Here is a 14,410-nt window from a genome sequence, read left to right as displayed (position 1 = left end):
TGTAACCTCCTGGATTGATTTCCTTTCTGTTGCTGTGCTAAAACACCATGACCTGGTTTTAGCTTAGGGTTCCAGAAGAATGAAGAGTTTGTCATGGTGGGTGAGCAGATATGGCAGAGGTGGGGTAAGGTGAGGGCATAAGGGAGAGGGAGAGAAAGGATGGAGACTGGCCTGTGGTTTCTTATCCTCAAGGTCCCACTCCTGTGATCTACACCTCCCCAAGGAGCAGCACCAAGTGAGGATGAAGTGTTCAAGTCCAGCCTATGGGGAATATTTCCCATTGAATAATCACACTTTCACACTGATTTTCATGGCCGCTGTACCATCTTGCATTCCTACTAGCAGTCCAAAATTAATTTTTCATTTTTAGTCTTTAAACCAAAGACAGTACACAGTATAGCACACGTATATTAGAAAACATGTTGAAAAACTCACAAGGCATTAACAGATTTGTGCATATCTAAATATAGCATTGGTCTCTTTTAGAGTTCAAGGTAAGAACAAAATTGTCAATAAGTGTGGTGCTGCAGAGTTATAAAATGGTACTTGAGAGGTGGGGGCAGGGGACTCGGGTGTTAAGGTATTCTCAGCTTCATGGTGATCTTTAGGCCAGCCTTGGTCATACAAGACCCTATTAAGAACAGCAATAAGTACTAACTGTAGTTAAGGCCTTGTCATTGATTTTTGTTTTATTTTGCTTTCAGTTGTTTGGTTGATTTCTGTTTGTTTTAGACAGAGTCTTGCTGTGTAGATAGCCTGGGCCAGGCTTCAGTTAGAGATCCTCCTGCCTCTGCTCCTGAGTCCTTGGATTACAAGGATGTGCCACTACTCAATTTATCATCATTATTTGCTTTTTTTGTTGTTGTCGAGACGGAATCCTACTCTATAGCCTAGGCTGGCCTCAAATTTGGGGCAATTCTCTTGCCTCAGTCTTCCAAGTACTAAAGGTATTATCCACTCTGCTTGGCATAATCAGAAAAATAATGATTTTAATGATACACATACTGGAAGGACAAACACGGTATGTACTCACTCACAAGTGGATACTAGATATAAAGCAAAGAACAATCAGACTGCAACTCACAGAACCAGGGAGGCTACATAGCAGGGGGGACCTAGGATGACTGTGGCTTATAATTAGTTTTGGTTTTACTTAATTACTGAGCAAGCCTCAATGAAACATTTCACTATTAGGATAAGAATTTATATTTTATCAAGCTGATAATAGAAAAATTTAAAAAATAAAAAAAAAAAGCCAGGGCTGTCCTCCTCCACCTGGTATGTCAAATGTTGGGCATGGACCAAGCCGGAGCTTGCTTGTTATCAATAAACCCCTGTGTGTTTTGCATCAGAAAAAAAAATGAATTTTAAAGTGTTTATTGAGCTGCAGGTGGTGATTGTGGTAGTTTGAATGTAATTGGCTTCTATAAGCTCATAGGGAGTGGCACTATTAGGAGGTGTGGCTTTGTTGGAGTGGGTATGGCCTTGTTGGAGGAAGTGTGTCACTGTGGGGTGGGCTTTGAGATTTCCTAAGCTCAGGATACCACCCATTGTTTCAGTTGATTTCCTGTGGCCTGGAAGACGTAGGACTCTCTGCTACCTCTCTAGCGCCATGTCTGCCATGCTCCCAGCCATAATGATAATGGACTGAACCTCTGAAACTGTAAGCAAGCTCCCTCAATTATATGTTTTCCTTATAAGAGTTGCCGTGATCATGGTGTCTCTTCACAGCAATAAAATCCCTAACTAAGACAGTGGTACATACGTGCAATCCTAGCATTTAGGAGGTAGAGGCAGGAGGATTGTTGCAAATTAGAGGCTTGCTGGGTCTACAAAGTAAGTGCCAGGCCAGTGAGGGATGCATAGTGAGACCCTATCTCACTGCACAAAAATCACAGAGGAAACTAGAGATGGAGGAATTTACTAGAGTATTTACTGTATGCTGCGAACCAATGATTTTACACAAAGTGATTCATTTTAGTAGTATATTAGTGGTGGAGAAACAGGCAGAACTTAAATTTCTGGCCATTCGACATTAAAGATAAATAAACTAGTAAGCCGAGTGTGGTGGCACACGCCTTTAATCCCCATACTAGAGCAGAGATAGGTGGATTTCTGAGTTTGAGGCCAGTCTGGTCTACAGAGTGGGTAGCCAGAGGTACACAGAGAAACCCTGCCTTGAACCCCAGCCCTCCCAAAAGTAAATAAAACTAAGTGTCTTAGATTTCTCAGCACATGACTATAAAACATTTAAATTGTTTGTCTTAAGTAACAGTTTTGAAGCCTTCTCACTCTGTAGCCTAGAACTTGTTAGGTCACTAGTCTGGCCTTGAACTCACAGAGATCCGCCTGCCTCTGCCTCCTGAGTGCTGGGATTAAAAGTGTGCGCCACCACTGCCTGACTACTTATTTTTGAGACAAAGTCTCATTAGATAGTCTTTGGTGGCCTGGAGTGCAATATGTAGAATAAGGTAGCCTCCAGCTCACAGAGATATAACTGCCTCTGCCTCCTGAGTGCTAGATTGAAGGTGAGAACCACCACGTCTGGCTTCAATTTCTAAAGTTTTTGTTTGTTTGTTTGTTTTTTGAGACAGGGTTTCTCTGTGTAACAGTTCTGGCTGTCTTCAAACTCACGGAGATTCGCTGCCTCTGCCTTCTGAGTGCTGGGATTAAGGGCATGCGGCAACACTTCCTGGCTCCAATTTTTAAACTTGAAATTTAAATTATATACACATAGAAACTTCAACATACTATCTAATTCAATCTTTTAATTAATTTCTAACTAATTTCAAGACCTTAGTAATGTTTTTTAAAACTTAACAGTGAAATTAGGAAGAGAGATTAATTTACTGGCTAAAATTCAAAAATAGTTATTAATTTGGGAATAAAACTCACACTATCTGTTTTTTCCCCTTGGTGAATTGCCACATCTCTTTGAAATAGACTTGGTCTCAAGGGACATATTATCTTCCGTATCTCACTTCTAGCTAATTGTGGAATTCAAAACATAAACGAGGTTAGTTTTATTATAAACAGTTGTTTCCTCAGAGATGGCCTTCTTTTTCTGTCAAGTATTTGCTTAATTATATGGTTAAAATGAACTTTGAGCAACCTGTTTTTAACTTATTTTTAGTTGAAATATTGAAACAAAATTAACTTTTAAAAAAATCATATTTTATAGGGCACTTTGAAGGACCCTTGCCAACTGAGGTATCCTTATTCCTATTTTATGGGACTTTCCTATCTAGGTTGTTTGTAATGGAAGCTGAGTTGCTTGCTTTCACCTAAACAGAGAAGTTGGCATGTCTGCCTAGCAACAGCAGCTAAAAGCCTTCTGTTGTGGAAGGTTCCCTAGGAGTGAGAAGGGAGGAGGAGGAGAAGCAGGAGGGATAGATTAATCTGATTTTCCTAGTAGGGGACAGAAGCCTGGCTGTTTGAGGAGGGCAAGGTTTTCCAAGAGATAGCTTTTAGATAAATCCTTGCAGGCCTTATCCCTACGACTGCTAGAAATTAGGCCTGGTTTGCTGCAAAAGCCAGACTCTTATCTGGGAGATGGGTTCCCAGGAGTTCAGCAGATGACTGAACTGAAGGAAAATAGTATAGAATCCTTTATGTGTTTACCTATACATAAAATCAATTAGGTTTAATTTACAAGTTGGACATAGCCGCTAATGATAAGTAGAACAATTATAACAATATATTATAGCAATCCATTGGAAACTGGTGAATTATTTCTGGAATTTTTCATTTAACATTTTTGGTTTGCAGTTGTCCAGAGGTTACTGGAATCATAGAAATTCCATATTAAGTGGGGACTACTGTATTCAGTAATGAGATTACAGATTTAGCTCACTTCAAAAGCAGCAAACACAATCAATAAAGACACTACTAAGTCTAAAAATAAGCTGAAATTTTACCACCATGAAGTTATATTCAACTACAAAGAACTTTTCCTAGATGTTTAGGAAAGTATGTGCTATTTTAGAAATAATTATAAAAACTACCTGGGCTGGATGTGCTGGCTCACACCTATAGTACCCCGAAGTTAAGAGGAGGCTAGCCCCGTGAGCTACATTGTATGTTCCAGGCTAGCCTGGGCTACAGGGTAAGAGCCTGTCTCAAGAACCAAAGCCTAGCCAGCCATGGGGACATACACCTATTATCTCAGCTCTCACCAGGCAGAGGATTGGGACTTCTAGACCAGTCTGGGCTACAGGATACCTTGTTACAAAAACAAAAGTAACCCAGCCAACAGAGAAACCCTGCTCGAAAAACCAAAAAAAAAAAAAAAAAAAAAAAAAAAAGTAACCCAGCCAAACCAAAACCAAACCAACCAAACCAACCAACCAACCAACCAACCAACCAACCAACCACCACCCAGTAATTGTTTATTGAGTGAGAGTTAGAAGTTGTTTGTTAATTTATTTTTGTTTTGTTTTTTTAATTAATGTTGGCGATTTCACAGGGAAGACAGGACAGGTTGGACACCTGGCACATGGTTTTAATCCCGGGCAAAAGCAGGAGGATCTCTGAGTTGGAGGTCAGCCTAGTCTACAGAGCAAAGTTCCAAGACAGTCAAGGCTACATAATAGAGAGATCTTCTCTCTCAAAACAAACAAACAAACAAAAAAACAGAAACAAAACAAAAAAGAAAGGACCACAAATTCTCTGCTTTCATAGCCAAAGCCTGAAGCAAAAAGCAGAGTGCAGTGTGGGGAGTCTTAAACAGGTGTTGATCTGAGGATTGTTTCAATGAGAAATTAGTACTGCATTGTATTAGAATTCCATTGCTTTCAGTTCTCCAGAACAAGTGTTTGGCTAAACTCAATTCTGTCAAAGATTTGTCTATTTTCTCAAACTAAACCAGCATCTTTATTCCAGCAAGTGTCAAAACCGTCTGCAGAAAGCCCCAGAGTTTAGTAGTTCTTTCCTCCAAGTCTTTTTCTCTCCTTTCGGTACAGAGTACTTCATTGTTCATACAGTTTAAGACATTTCAGAGCAATCTCGTACAGCTCTTTGGGGACTCAGACAGAGACAGACAGACAGACAGACAGACAGACAGACACACACACACACACACACACACGGCTGGGGAACTCAGAGACAGACAGACAGACACACACACACACACACACACACACACAACACGGCTGGGGAAAGGTGGGAGACAGACAGACAGACAGACACACACACACACACACACACACACACGCGCGCGCGCGCGGCTGGGGAAAGGTGGGATGTAAGCGGAAAAAGATGCAAGAGTAGAGTAGAAGGGTCCAGAGCTGAGAAAGTGACAAGTTCCGAGGCAGCGCGAGACTCCGGAGGAGCGAGCGTACGGGCACCGCCTGGCCACTTCCCTGCCGGGACCGCAGACACTGTGGCCACGGGCCCGGCGGGCGGCGGGGGAGGAGGTGGGACCAGTTTCTCAGCTCAGGGCGCGACAGCGCTCGGGACACGGGCGGGGCGCGTCGCCGGCTTCGGGCAGGGCGTTGGGGCTGGTGACTCAGAGCTTTCCTCCGGGCCACGCCCTTCGCCGGCCACGCCCCGCGCCGTTAACCACGCCCTCCACTCCGTTGGCCCCACCCCGTGAGGAGGAGCCTCGCCTTCATCTCCGCCCCAGACTCCGGGGCGGGCCGGAGTCTGAGGAAGAGGAAGGGGACGAGGACAACGAGCGACGGGCGGTGGAGGACGCGGAGGAGGAAGGGGAGGCCGACCAACAAGATGGCCCCTGCTGCAGGAGCAGCCTCAGCAGCAGCAGGTGGGGGGCTGGAGGCGGCGCAGGCGGTGGCGGCTACGGCCGTGCTCCCGCGGCCTGGGACAGAGTCAGAGTCGATGGTGGCAGCGGTGGCGGCGGCGGCTGCCGCGACGGTGACGACGGCCGTAGGGACTCGGAGCTGAGAGGAGCTGCTGCTCGGACCAGCGCGGTGAGCAAGTGGCGGGCGGCAGCGTGGGGAGCGGGGCGGCCGCGGCCGAGAACAATAGGCAGCGGCGGCGGGGATGGGGCTGTCCTCACCCGCCCTGCGCTCGGGACCGGCCCCGGGGCTTGTCAGTGGCCGGCGTCCTTTAGGCCTCAGGCCTCCGCGTGCCGCCCGGAGGGCCTGCCGGGGTAGGTAGGCCGAGGGGCGGTGCAGACACCGCCCTGGACGAAAGGAGGGTTGGGGAGGCTGGGGCGGGAGAGGTGGGGGTCCGAGGCTGGCCGGTTCCGCGGTCCCTCGGAGGACAGCCGGCGGGCGGAGAGTTGCTCGCAGGAAATGTTGTTTGGACCCCTGTCTGTGCGGTGGGGGAGGGAGAAGGCGCCTGTAAACAGCCGCCGCTCCTGCCTGGCTGCCAGGCGTGGCTGCTCCCTCCCCAGCCCCCTTCCTGGGCCAAATGGGTTTTAGGGTGTCGGTTTCCCTGGAGTTCCTTGTAGATAAACCCTATTGGCCAAGGAGAAACCATGTGCAGGTGCCTTTTTCAAAAAGACTTAAGTGCCACAACAACAACAAAAATACACAAAATACGGTTGTTGGTAAAGGATGGAGGGGTAAGGGGTGGACCTTTCCCAACATCGTTCTAAACATGAGGTCTCTGTAAACATCCCTGTACTCACATCCCTGGTCAGTGAACTGAAACAAGGGCTCTTTTGAAGCAGCAATAATATAACTCTGGACATCCCAGAATAGTCTGTGAAACTGGAAACAAAGCCACTTACTGGCAACGCGGAGACAGATTGTTAAGGTTTGAGCAGAACTTTTCCAACTAGCCGTTTTGAATTGTGTAGGGCAGAGGAAATAGCATTAACCATTCTGGTACAGTACCTATCTTCTGGAAGCACTTACTCAGGAGAGAAGTGGTTCATCTGTCCCCTTAGGATTTTTTGTGTCTGTCCCATCCATGTTCTTATATTTTCGCCAGTTTGCCCTAAAAATCACTGGAGAGGAATCTTTTTCTCTGAAATTTCACATTTAAAGCCTACTTTCTAAGATTTCAGAAACTTTTAGCATGGCATTATGATGCATGCCTGTAATTGTAGCACTCCGGATTCTGAGTTCAGTCTTAAAAAACCAAATCAACCAACCAAACACTAAACAGTAGAAACTTTTACTGATAATTTTCAAAAACAAGAAACAGTTGTGTTCTTTCTGTTTTAAGTAGCTAGGCTTAGGGTGAGACAGCTCTTCTTTTATATTAGTATATTATACTGCAGTAATATCTTAAAACATAAAGTTAACTATTTCTCCTAAACGTAATTTTTCAAGTCTTTTACCACATGTATTTTCAAGTAAAGAGAAAAAGTGAGTTCTATTCCAGTTTCTCCTGTGTATGCAGAAAAGTATATTAGAAAGCTTGAATGCATTCAAGAAGACTGCTTAATATTCACTTGCAGGATCTATTAGGGGCTTTGTATTTCTTTTATTGTTTTGGAGACAGGGTCTTGCTGTAGCTCAGGCTGGGCAGGAATTAACAATCTTCCTGTCTCAGCATCCTGAATGCTGGGCTGAGTTAACTTTCTTTCTTTCTTTCTTTCTTTTTTTTCTTTTTTTTGCTTTTTTGAGACAGGGTCTCTCTGTGTAGCCTTGGCTGCTCTGGAACTCACTTTGTAGACCAGACTGGCCTCAAACTCACAGAGATTCACCTCCCCCTGCCTCCTGAGTTCTAGTATAGTTGCTGGAATTAAAGGTGTTCGCTACTACCACCCAGCTGAGTTACCATTCTTAAAAGGAAGGTTGACCTATACAAAGAAAATACTGATTGATAGCTTTTGCCAATTTCTAGGGTAAATTCCTAATTAGAATTTGTCTTTGTCATTGTTAAAAGCATTGTTCAGTAATACGAAATTTAATTAGCAGTACTAGTTTGTAGTTCTGCTGCAAGAATTGGTGGTGAATAATTATAAAATATGTAAATTAAGCCATCTTTTTTAGGACTTGAGGTATAGTATAGCAGATTCATGTCAGTAACCTTACTTTATACCTTAGCACAGCATTGTCATGGATGATTTGATCTTTGGGATAATGGAGAAACAACGTTTACATTACATGGTTCCTGCTAATGTGACTTGTGACTCTTAGAGGGGGTGGCTAAGAATTTCAGAACACTTTTTGTTGTTGTTGAAGGACTCAAATTGGTGGTTTTTCTTTTCATACCGAATTTTGATAGGCACAGATAGACTATCATGTGTATTGTAATGATACTTATATTCATTTGTGGCCCTAAACATATTATAACAGTTACATAACACTAATTGATGAGTTTGTAGATTTTAAGTTATGAAAAAAAAAAAAACAACATTGTTTCATCAAGGACTTGCTAATTTCATTTGATACAGTTTTTCTGAAAACAAAAGTCTTCAACTAGGGAACCAGGGAGAGATGGCTCAGTGGGTAGCAGGTGTGAGAATGTAAGTTCAAATCCCTAGCACTCATGTAGAACCCAGGGTGTAGTTGGTGTGCATGTTTGTAACCTCTCTTTGTGATGGGGGCAGGACAGGAGAATCAGTGAGATTTACTGGTCACCAGCCTAGCTCCAGGTTTGGTGAGAGACCCTGTCTTAAAGGAATAAGGCAGAGTGCTAGAGCCGCAGGCTACCTACCCAGAGACCTTCTGTGGCTTCCCGATGAGCACTTGGCTGTTCGTTGTGTATCTGCATATACACATGCACATAATAACCACACACACACTAAAATCTGTTTTTTTTTTTTATTTTTAGAGACAGGGTTTCTCTGTAGCCCTGGCTGTCCTAGAACTTGCTTTGTAGACCAGGCTGGCCTTGAACTCACAGATCCGCCTGCCTTTGCCTCCCAAGTGCTGGAATTAAAGGCATGTACCACCACCACCACCTGGCTAAAATCTTTTTAAAAATCATTAAATGGTAAATTTTTCTTTTCTGAAATTGGGTATTGACCATCTGTGGACAGAGTCAGCATCTTTTGTTTTTCTTTTTGTTTTTTGTCTTTTAGAGTCAGCATACTTACTTTTATTAAACATTAAAATGTCTCATAGGGCATTTTTTTTTTTTGTCAAAACTTTTAAGATATGATTCCTTAGTATTCTTATGTTCAGTATCAATGTAGTCTTACTATTTTAGTTCAGATTTTCTCAAGAAATATTTAAGCATTTCCTGTATGAAGCTTTGAGACTAACTGAAGGATTAAATTACAGTTGAGTGCAATGGCCCGTGCCTATAGCTCCGGCACTTAAGATACAAAGGCAGGAGGGTTGTCACAAGTTTGAAACTACCCTGGGCTACAAGGTGAGAGCTTGTCTCAAAAAATAAAATAAATACAAAGGAAAAAAATAGTTTTTAAATTTTTGTTTATTTATTTATTTTGGTTTTTTGAGACAGAGTTTCTCTGTGAGACAGTCCGGCTGTCCTAGAACTTGCTGTATAGATCAGGCAGGTCTTAAACTCACATAGATCTACTTGCTTCTGCCTCCCAAGTGCTGTGATTACGGGTGTATACCACACTGCCCAGCTTAATTAATTAATTAATTAATTTTTTAGGGCGGGGTCTTACTATGTAAGTGTTGACTTTCCTGGAGCTTGCTATGTAGACCAGAGATCGTCTGCTTCTGCCTCCTGAGTGCTGGAATTAAAGGCTTGTACTATGTCTAGCCATTAGATTTGCATTTTCTTAGAAATATTAAGAGTTAAAGAAAATCTGTTGAATCCTATGAAGAGACTGGAAAAGAGAATATTGTATATCATTTAAAAAAAATTATAGCGTCAGGGGATGTGTGACTCTGTGCTTGCCTAGCATTCATGTGGGCTTGGGTTCTAGCCCCAGCACAAAACATTGTTATCAATAACAAAAACAAAAAACCCAAACCAGCCTTTAATACCAGCACCAGGCAGATCTCTGTGAGTTCGTGGTCAGCCTGGTCTACAGAGTTCAGGACAAATCAGAAAATCCCCAAAGCTGTGGGTAATCACTCTTAGAGGCAGAGGCAAGAGGATCACTGCAAATTTGAGACTCTGGGCTACAGAGTAAATTCCAGATAAGTCTGGACTAGAATGAGGCCTGCCTCAAGAAAACAAACAAAGCTCGCTCTCTCTCTCTCTCTCTCTCTCTCTCTCTCTCTCTCTCTCTCTCTCTTCTGTGTGTGTGTGTGTGTTTGTAGTTTTTGAGAGCATAGTCATTAAAACCATTTATTTAGTCCTAGTTATGGTGCCTTAGTGGTTGCATTGTTATCCGTATTTCACACAGAATCTGGGGTTTGAAGCAGCTAAGTAAATAGGGAAAAGATCCCGTAATTAATAGTAAGAATGAACTCAAACCTAGGTCTTGTGACACAGATTAGCTGTTTTACCACAGCCACCCTATGTGTCATTATTAAACCTAGAAGCATCTTCTGTATTGACAAATACCTTTTCCCTACTGTGAATTATGTTTATAATACTGTACTTGACCCCTAACTTTCTGTTATTTATACACAGTCAAATACTTACAAGATCAAGAAGGTATAAATTTGAATTCTTAAAAAAATGCTTAATTTTCTTTACAGCAGGTCCAAATGCTATAAAATATGGACATTTTTTTTATCCTCCAATTTTTATTTTATATGTATGAGTGTATGTGTGTACACCATTCTTGTTCCTGCAGAAGTCAGAAAAGGATATAGACCTCCCAGATGGTTGTGAGCCACCATATGGGTGCTGGGAACCAAACTCAGGTTCTCTGCAAAAGCAATGGGTGCCCTAAACCTGAGTCATCTCCAGCACTTACATTTTTAGCAAGACAGATTTTTGGCATTGCTACAGTATTACTAAATTGTACCTTTGAATTACTTCATGAAAAATTAAAAATAAGTTTTATAATAAGTAGTCAGTGATATTAAGCTAGGTCATTTGATACTTGAGCTTCTTCATTGATAACGTTTTTTTCTCCCCTCTTTATGCCATAACTCATTTAGAATTTTGCAATGTCTTCAAGACCTTAGGGGCTTAATAGGGATTTGATAGGGCTTGATTAGTCTGTTTTTTCATCTGTCAGTGGTCAGTCTCCCACAAAATGAATAAACTGTTAAGTGATCCCTGTTTGGTGACTGTCTCAGGTCAGGATGTTCCTTGGCAGGGTTTTCTGACCTGGTTTAGCTTTGGCTCTGACTATATTTATGCTCAGGGGTCAGGTATTCTTCAGGATTGGGTTCAGAAAGACTTCTCTTCTCAGATTGGCCTGTACCAGAACACTCAGAGATTTCAAAATCAGTATGCTTCCTAGGGATCAGTTTAATATCTCCTGGTCAAGGCTGGATTTGAATTATATTTGGAGGTTAGAGTGTAAGAAGAGTTTTGTCAGACATTTATATAAAGGAATTGTTTTACTTCAGAGTTTAAGATATTTTTTGTATTTTTAGGCATGAGATTTATCAGTCTGCAGCAGTGTTGCCATATAAACTCTTTAGCCCTTTAGTATTTTCTTGTGTGTATATGTTTGTGTGTGTGCATTTACCTGTTAGTGTGAGTGTGTGCATGCAGGGGAAAGCCAGAGGAAGGTGCTGAGAATCTTTCCAATATTATTATAACCTTCACATGTGTGGGTGTGTGCATGCCACAGCATACATGTGGAGGTCAGAGGACAACTTGAAAGAGTTGGTTCTCTTCTACTTTAAAGGTTGAACTCAGGGTGTCAGGCTTGGTGGCAAGTGCCTTTACCCACTGAGCCATCATCTCTCAGGCCTGTCCACCTTTAATTTTTGAGACAGGGTCTCTTAGTGAACTTGAAGCTCATCTATTATTAGCTGGACTGGCTGGCCAGTGAGATTCATGCCACCAACACTGTGACTACAGGCACATACATGCCACTGTGCCCTCGGGTTCTAGGGATCTGAATTCAGGTTCTCATGCTTGCATGGCGAGCACTTACTGGCTTGAGTCATTTCCTCAAGCTCCTTGTCTGTCTTTTTTAAAGATGTATTTTAAAAGTAAGTCTCTGTCTCTCTGTGTGTGTGTGTATACTGTAGGTGCCCAAAGAGTCCAGGAGAGGGTGTCAGATCCCCAGGAGTTGGAGTTATGGACTGCTCTGAACCACCCAATATGGGTGCTGGGAACCAAACTCAGGTCATCTGGAAGAGGAACTAGCTCCTAAGTGCTGAGCCATGTTACCAGCCCCCTCTTTAGTATTTCTTAATGAATACAGGAATCTTGAAATGTGAACAAAGAAGTCAGACCTGGTGGTAAATTCCTATAATTTCAGCACTGGAGGAGCTGAGTCAGAAGGGTGACACATTTGAAGTCAGTCTAGGGTATATAGATAGTTCCAGGCCAGTCTGGACCAAAGGACTTACTTGAGCTTCTTTGGATATATGCCTTACTCATAATTATACAAATCTCGACTACCTTTTGTATAGTTCTAAAGCAGAATAAAAGTTGTAAATTAAGTGTGAGAGTAGAAGAGCTATAGTTTATGCTAGGTCTGGAATCCCAGGCCTTATGCATGCTAGGCAAGCATGCCACCAACTGAGCCACATCTCTAACATAAGTAAGAGAAAGCTGTTAGAACATAAACTTTCAAGTGAAAATTGTCAGAGTGCTCTTTTTTTTTTTTCAATGATTTCAAAAATTTTCATGTGTATGTGTGTGCCTGAGTGTGTGATGCATACTACATGGTGCAGGTGGCTATGGAGACCAGAAGAAGGAGCTGGATCCTCTAGTTTAAGATTTACATTTTATAATCCCTCATCCTTTTTAAGTTTCTAGAGACAGGGTTTCTCTGTGTAACAGTCATGGCTGTCCTGGAACTCTCTGTAGACCAGGCTAAACTCACACTCACAGAGATCCACCTGCCTCTGCCTTCCAAGAGCTGGGATTAAAGGCGTGTGCCACCACCACTGCTGCCGCCGCCACCGCCACCACCACCACCACCACCACCACCACCACCACTCAGTAAAATCCCTCATCCTTAAAAGCAGAAGTGGTAATACATTTTTCTAGAGATTATTTAGAAGTTTAGATGGCATAAGTCTATCTTTAGAATATACCTTATGCCCAGTCCCATTCCATAAATGTTATATTCCCTCTTCATTCCGTTAACAGAATAATTTTAGACTGTTAACGGAATGAAGAGGGGAAGATTAATGTTTACAGAACTTTCTCAGATAGTCTAGCTAGAAAGTTCTGTAAACATTAATATTTAAACTACATTTTAAAAATCTTTGTATAGGGGCTAGAGAGATGGCTTAGTGAGTGGTTAAGAGTACTGGGAGGTAGAGGCAGGTGGATCTGTGTGAAGCCAGCCTGGTGAACATAGCAAGTTCCAAGACTGCTGGCACTACCTAGGTCCAGTCTAAAAAATCAAAGAAATCCAAGTGCATACTATTGCAGAGGACATGAGTTCTCTAGCACCCATATTGGGTGACTCACAACTATCTGTAATTAAAACTCCAGGGGATCTTCTGATCTCTGCAGGCCCCACATTCATGTGTATATATTCTTGCAGAGATAAACATAAACACATAATCTTTAAAAATTAAACTTAAAAAATCTTATAGTTTAGGATTAACTGTCTCAGGGAGTAATAGTCAAAAAGAAGTAATTTTTAGTATTGCCATTCTCATTTTCTTCCCATTTCAGTCTAATTATTTGTTATTTATTTATTTGTCTTGTGTGCTTAGTGCCTTTGAGGCCACTAAGAGGATGTCAGATTCTCTGGAACTGGAGTTATAGAAGGTTGTGAGCCACTGTGTGGGTGCTGCAAATCAAACCTGGGTCCTCTGGAAGAGCAGCCAGTGATCTTAGCTCCTGATATCTCTCCAGCCCCCAGTCTTTGAATTTTATTTTGGAATTTGTTGTTTGATATTAGTTGCTAGAAACATGAAGTTTGGGGTGCTGGCTCAAGGTATGTGATGTCTGTGATACATGCACCCTACAGAATGTGTAGCCAGAGGATGATGTTGGGTGTCCGTTGATTCTGTGCCCATTGATGTCCTTGAGACAGAATCTCTTGGTGAACCTGACTGGCTGCTTTGGGCTGGCGGGCTGGCCGGCTGGGAATACTGGGCTTATAGACAGGTGTAGCCAGTGCTCAGTTTTTGTGGGTTTTTTGTTTTATTTTGCTTTTCGAGAAAGGGTTTCTTTGTGTAGCTCTGGCTGTCCTGGAACTCACTTTGTAGACCTGGCTGGCCTCAAACTCACAGAGATCCTCCTGCCTCTCTTCTGAGTGCAGGTACTAAAGGCATTGGCTTGTTTTATTTTTTTAAATGTTGGAACTGAGGATTTAAACTTCAGCTTACAGCAAGTGTTCATACCAAATAAGCCATCTCTCCAGCATCTTGAATGTAAACTTTTAAATAGATTCTGTCTCTGTCTCTTTGTCTGTCCGTCCGTCCGTCCGTCCATCCATCCATCCATCCATCCATCCATCCATTTTGAGCAGGGAGGGTCTTACTGTGTAGTAAGGCTAGCTGTCCTGGAACTCACTATGTGACCA

The 14,410-nt window shown here is 42.6% G+C and overlaps 1 protein-coding gene across 1 annotated transcript in view; it reads left to right on the top strand.

The window, feature by feature from the left end:
• The first annotated feature begins 5,845 nt into the window (after positions 1 to 5,845).
• The window catches only part of Rc3h1 (ring finger and CCCH-type domains 1), a 76,845-nt gene continuing 68,280 nt past the window's right edge, over positions 5,846 to 14,410 (top strand). Inside the window, exon 1 of the mRNA XM_028864470.2 lies at positions 5,846 to 5,927. The gene's annotated coding sequence lies outside the window, so the exon portion shown is untranslated. The remainder of the gene's footprint in view (positions 5,928 to 14,410) is intronic.

Source organism: Peromyscus leucopus, chromosome 15 (genome assembly GCF_004664715.2).
Source record: "Peromyscus leucopus breed LL Stock chromosome 15, UCI_PerLeu_2.1, whole genome shotgun sequence".
Lineage (NCBI taxonomy): Eukaryota > Metazoa > Chordata > Mammalia > Rodentia > Cricetidae > Peromyscus > Peromyscus leucopus.
The sequence above is the reverse complement of the archived record's forward strand: the minus strand, read 5'-3'. Positions and strand labels throughout refer to the sequence as shown.